Here is a 7,051-nt window from a genome sequence, read left to right as displayed (position 1 = left end):
TGAAAATCTCCCTGCATCAGTCTCCTCCACTTCAAAGAAACTCGCCTCGAGTTTACTGATTGATTGGAAGGTTGTCTTGAATGGTACACCCATGAGAAAACTTTGTCGTGAATTGTGCATGGGAATCACTAAACTATCAGATTGGACGGGAGACTTTATTAAGTCACATAAAATTTTCTGACTATAATTGTGATGTGATTCAAACTCCTTTTTTACTCCAAAAATATACTTGTATAGATCACGAGTATAGTGGTTGAAAATTACGAACTTCGATGAAGACTTTTCAATAAAATTACTTATCAATCCATGTGAAACAATTTGAGATTCGCAAAATTCTGAGAACGGATCTTCGTATGAAGGAAATTTAATTGGACTAAAGTCTAAATTGTGAAACTTCTCACCTTCTTTTGAATCAACTTCCTTTGGCTCAATTTTCTGAACCACTTCAATTTCCTGAACAACGTTCTTTCTCTCAATTTCCTGAACAACTTCCTTTAACTCAATTTTCTTAACAACTTTCTTTGACTCAATTTCTTGAACAACTTCTTTTATCTCAATTTCCTGAACCAATTCTTCAGAAACAATTTCCTTATTGTGTATATTGATATTAGAAGACTTATCCTTGAACACGATAACGTCGGATTTTGCTTCATAAATAATATTGTTTGAATCGGCTATGGTGACAATTCGTGGTGGTTCAACATTCTCTAATGGTGTTTCTTTTATCCTTTTTGTATTAAAGCGAGGTTGTTCTTCTATCTGAAATCCAAAGTTCCTATTTTCCCGCTCACTAACTTCAGCTTTTAAGGCCAAGTTGTATGCGTCTTGAATAGTCCATAAATTAACAAACCTCACCTTTTCTTTCAAACTACATCTCAAGCTAAATTTTAATCCGTTCAGAAATCGATCTATTAAAACATTACCAGGTTCAGTAAAGTTTTCTCTACTGTTTCTTTGAGCCAACTTCGAGAACTCCTCATAATATTCACCCACTAAACGCAATCCTTGTCTACAGTTCTGGTATATCCTGCACAACTGTTTTTTGATAATCAAGAGGTAAGAACCTATCTCTCATGTTCTCTTTCATAGACGGCTAATTCTGGATTGGTGCATTTCTGATGTAGACGCAGCGGAATAATTAAAGAACAATAAAATAAACTAAGAACAATTAAAGAAAACGATAAACTAAACTTAAATTCTTAATAACTTCAATTGATTTTCTCTTCACGGGTATAATAATAAAATAGACTAGACCTCCTTTTATAGGATATAAGACTTTCCTAGATAGACTCAAACTAGGATTCCAAAATAATAAAATACTTAAAACATAGAAACTTTAAAATAAAGAAATACCAATTTAAAGCAACTTCCTAATCCTATACTAATTAAGACTACTATTATGGCCGAATGGGATGTGGGCACGCGTGGACGTGGGCCCACGTGTTATGCGCCTGCATCAGCACCCTGTTCCCCAGAAGGTTCGTCCCGAACCTTTTCGATGAAGAAAATAATTTGATGCACCCGCATACGATGAATTTTGCCATACCGATTCTTAGTGCCCACTTTTCACGAAAGTTGCTGAAAATTTGTAGAAGACAAAGATGGACTAGTGAACCCACTATAATCCGGACCCCTTGACGCGCCGAGATTCGCAAAATCAGCAATAGTGAAGAAACATCCAACAAATTGCGATATCGACCGTCATCTTTTAGTTTCAGGAAAGAAATCACAAATACGACCTTCTTTCTTGACAAAACAATAATGAGTGTTGTCTTCCATTCCAATATGAATACCACCTTGTTTCGTTTAATAACCACCTGAAATAACTTAACAAGGTTGTGACTATCAAGTGAAAAAGCAAACTGTGGGGAACAAATAAAGATTAACAAATTACTTGGTTCCCAAAGAAAATAACGATAGAGTTTTGTCGCATTCTGAACCGTCTTGCCCCATCTCAAATTGGCTCCTATCTCACCTTTCAACTTAGTTGTAGATATATCAATCTTAGCTTCACGTGACACTTCATCAGTCTTGGAATCCATAAACCAAATTTCGTTAGTACCAGTAATTGTGGGAGTCCCCATGTTATAAACAAGATAACCATCCTCCTTGTAAACACATGGTGCCCCGTGTATTTGTCTTTGGCAATTACAATAGGTAAGTTCTTCGAGTTGTTGCACTTTATTAGGCCTCTCATAATTAATTCGAAGTTGAAGAAGGCAAGCAATTACAATACTGGTAGTCATCTTTACTCTCCTCACCTGGCAGTCGGGCACAAAAGAAGTGATTGAATGGGAGGAGATCTTCATTGCAAGTGGGTCAAAATCAGCACTTTTAGGAACTTCACCATCATTGCGAAGAACACGTGCATAGGTAATAGGAATACCTTCACTTTCCAAGTCATTATACACCTCTAGAGGGGTTTGAATTGAATATTTGACCACTATCAATTGAGAAGTACTAGGAATACTCACCTGTTCCCAAACATTGAATATATGACCATCATCGGTTTCATGAATGGCTATGGTAGCACCTCCATAGGGTTCTCTTACAATGTCCTTTTTGAATCGAGCTTCCGTCATCTCCACTTTTTGACGATCCATTACTTTTTCATAATCGGAAACAAACTGTTGCGAAAGAATTTTATGATTTGAAACAAGAATGTCTTCTCCTGGAATTTCATAAGAATCGAATAAATCAACCGGGCTTGTGTTATTCACTTCAATGTCTTCTTCCTTATTTGTTTTAACGAATTTTTTCTTCCCCGGACATGGTTTCATCATATCTTGAATTTTATGACGAATATGGACCAAGTCATACGTTGAGAACAATGAAGATAAAGATGGACGAAGAAGTATTTTATGATTTGAAACAACAAATTTTTCTCCCGGAATTGTATATGAATCGAATAATTGGTCCGAACATGGTTTTTTCATATCACGAATAGAATTTAGGTTTGATAAAGAAAATTTACCTTTTTCTTCTTCCTCGGCCATTGAGAGAATTTCGTTCATCTTGTCAAGAACTTCTTCGGTAACAACGGTGGTTGAGAGAATATGGGATGGTTGGGTGGTACTTGGGTTGGTAGCGGAATAATGGGAGAACGATTCGGGTTTGTTCAATGTTAGTTGTTCGTTGAAAGAGAAAGGTGGTGTTGTGGGGTTGTTGTGAATCGGGATTGGGGTCGTGTTAGGTTGACCAAGTATGGAATTTGAAGTTGGTGTTGTGGTTGGAAGTGATAATGATGCTTGAATGGAAGTAGTAGAAGAAGGAGTAGTGGTAAAAGAGGGAGACTTACATATGCCTTCGATTTGTTTAGATAGCTTTATGATCGAATCATTGACTTGATCGAATTTGTCCATGGTTTCCTTCTTGAAATTTTCGAAAGATTCTTCCAAATTTGTAACCGAGGATAACTTCTTGTTGATGTTATCCCATTCGGAGGCAAAAGTTGGTGTCTTCTCTTTGATTGTCGGAGTAGAAACGGTAGGATTAACCATTGTGATTGGTTAAAAAAAAATTTGGCTCTAGATACCACTTGATGTAGACGCAGCGGAATAATTAAAGAACAATAAAATAAACTAAGAACAATTAAAGAAAACGATAAACTAAACTTAAATTCTTAATAACTTCAATTGATTTTCTCTTCACGGGTATAATAATAAAATAGACTAGACCTCCTTTTATAGGATATAAGACTTTCCTAGATAGACTCAAACTAGGATTCCAAAATAATAAAATACTTAAAACATAGAAACTTTAAAATAAAGAAATAACAATTTAAAGCAACTTCCTAATCCTATACTAATTAAGACTACTATTATGGCCGAATGGGATGTGGGCACGCGTGGACGTGGGCCCACGTGTTATGCGCCTGCATCAATTTCCTTGCCCCTTTCTTTGACGTTGTAATTCATCCCACCAAACCGCAGCACTTCCTTTGAGTCTACAAGCGATAATGTTTACCATTTGTTCGCCAGGAACAGTATAGGACATATCCACTTGTCGCTCCACCTCATGTAGCCAATCAAGGAACTCTCCGATCGGCAAATAGCCACTGAAGATTGGAATTTCTGCCTTGATTTTGTATTCATCATAATCTCTGCGTGGGTAATGTTGGTTAGGATAATAGTTACCATCACGTTCTTGGTTGCCAGCATATTGTTGAAGTATTTGTGTTCTGCCTTCGTTTCCATTAACAGCTTGGTTGTGGGCGAATCCCTCAGCACGTTCTCTGTTAATAGGTTGCCTAGGGTTTATGTTGACATTCAGGTTGTTAATCATCTCCATCATCTGATTTAGTTGATGACTCAAACCGTCAACTTTTACCCACAATGCATCGTTACCTCGTTCACCGTCGAGGTTTGCGTTTCTAGCTTCGTCTTTTGCCATTAAGCCAGGAGAAACCTCGCTCTTGATGCCAACTGACGCAGCGGAAAAACTGATAAAAGCCTTAGAACTCCGTCTAAAGACTATTGAACCGAAATTGATAACAAGAATACTAAAATACTGAATTTTATTGATTGAATGAATAAAACAACTCCTAGATCCCCCTTTATATAGACTTAGGGTTTCCTTAACCTAATCAAACTCAAATAACAATTTCTAATAAATAAAATACTACTTTCCTAAACCTAATCAAATTCTAATAACAACTTCTAAAAAATAAAACACTAGAATCTAAAACCTAAAAGGTTTCCTAAAAATATAAAATGCTAAAAATAATAATTTTCTACTAACAAAAATATTATGCTACTAAAATAACTAGATTTTAAGATATCCAAGATACTTGGAATATCTCATGAAAATCTCCCTGCATCAGTAGCAATACGTCTTAAAACTGCATAGCGAATATCGACATAACATAATGAAGATAAGCTATAGTTTTGCCCTAGATTCGATTGATTACTAAGACTTAAGAAGAAGGAGAGAGAGAGAGAGAGAAAGGGTACCTAAAGTTGAAGAGTTGATTCAATAGGAAGCATGAGAGAAATTTGTAGTCGGAAAACTACCTGGACTCATCTCTGATTCACTTTCATTTTAGAGAATAATGGGAGAAACGGAGAGGTGAAGAGAGGGAACATGCAGGAAATAGAAAACTGAGATGTAAAAAGAATATTCTTTTCTCCGCCCATTATGATTCTTTCTGCACCCTAGGGTCACGAGTTACACCCTCGTATTGCCCTAAAACGGAAGAATCAGATTGAACTAAGCCTTAAATCACCATTAATCATCATCAAATGTCAGGCTAAATAACATTAAACGATATAACCTAAATAACATATCAAATCTACGATGAGATTAGAGAGAGAAACGAAACCTGCGTGAGAGGTCGAGAGACTGTGTGCGAGAGAGAGAGAAAGAGGAGGAGAGATGTTCATATGTTCTTAAAGTCATAAGATAAGAAAATTATATTTTTGACCAAAGACTAGAAAAGTTAGTATACAAATCAATAAAGTAAGAAAATACTAGAGATGGAGAGCCCATTTATGTAGATGGAACTTGTTGCAGAATCAGATAAAAAAAAACATAAAGTTCAACCAGGGGCATCTTCGAAAGAAGAATCCAAAGAAGAAGAATAAAACTTGTTATTTAGTCGGCTTCCAAGAATAATCTAATTGACTCGATATCAAAGTCTCAATCTGGAAAATATTTGGAAGCCACAAATCTAAACGACTAAAGCAAAGATCTCATCAACCTTAAGAAGAAGGAGAAGATGAACAAAACCATTTGAAGAAAACAAAGATATATAAACTACCTTATCATTATTTCACTAAGGAAAAAAAGAATAAGTTAATTTTCCGGCCGTTCGTCCATCTTGCTAACAAAAAAAGATTTGATCGAGATAAGCAAAACAAATTTAGCAGCACCCATTTAGTAAAGGGGGGAAATTGGTTTAGGCAAAAATTTGGTCAAACATTTGTTACAACAAGGCCTATTATAACTTTGAATAACACCTTTGTGTTGTTTCTTCATTCCCTAAACTGAAAGCATGAACTAAAATTTAAAGTGGTTACTAATGTAACCTTCAATAAAAAAAATTAAATATATTTTGGTTGAGAAAAAGAAATTATATATAAATAGTATAATCTTCTTGTTTGGTTTCAGTTAATTATATCTTTTGTAAACAAATTAAAGAAGAATCAAAAGACTCAAATATAAAACTTTACCAGTCCTTTTCAGCCACCTATGGAATAGCCATGTGATACGCGCTATGTGGTATGCAGCTAGTTGGCTATCTCTGGAAACACGAAATCACGTATATCTTATATCATATAAACACGATATCGTCATTGACCTGCAAGCCGCCAACTTGTAATATCACCGCCACGCTACTACTTCCTTGATGATACGTATTTGGGGTTATGTTTTTATACAATTATTTCCCTGTATTTAGGATGTTGGACATAGCTTTGGGCCTGTTAGGACACTCCTCTTAAGGTAATAACAATGTCATTAGGTTTAATCATCGGTGTTGTAATTGGGTTGATCGTTTTTTTATGTATGGAGAAAACTTAAACGGTTTGGTAAATTTCAAAGCCCAAATGCAATGGTTATTCATCCTCGCCATTCAGGGTCTGATGCTGAGATGGTTAATATAACAGTTGCAGGCTCAAGTGTGAATGTTGGTGGATGAAGTGAAACTTATCGCAATAGAAGTAGTGGTCCAAGTGATACTCATATTTTCGAAGCCAGAAACATGGTGATTTCAACACAGTTGTCAAGTAACATAACAAACAATTTTAGTTCAGATAATATCTTAAAACGTGGAGGTTTCAGAACTGTTACAACGGAGAACTAGAAGATGGCACCATCATCGCAGTTAAGAGGATGGAGTGTAGGGTGATGAGTGGAAATAGAGTAACTGAGTTTACGTCTGAGATTGCGGTGCTTACTAGAGTCCTTCACCAGCATTTGGTTGCGATTCTTGGTTACTGTTTAGATGGAAATGAGAGGCTTCTTGTTTATGAATATATGCCACAAGGAACCTTAAGTTAACATTTCTTTAATTGAAAAGAAGGTTAATGATGGCCCTGGATGTTACAATCAG

This window comes from Eschscholzia californica, unplaced genomic scaffold (genome assembly GCF_041429995.1).
Source record: "Eschscholzia californica isolate CP2 unplaced genomic scaffold, dmEscCali1.0.p SCAF_3, whole genome shotgun sequence".
In the NCBI taxonomy this organism is placed as follows: Eukaryota; Viridiplantae; Streptophyta; class Magnoliopsida; order Ranunculales; family Papaveraceae; genus Eschscholzia; species Eschscholzia californica.
This window is presented reverse-complemented; position numbering follows the sequence as displayed.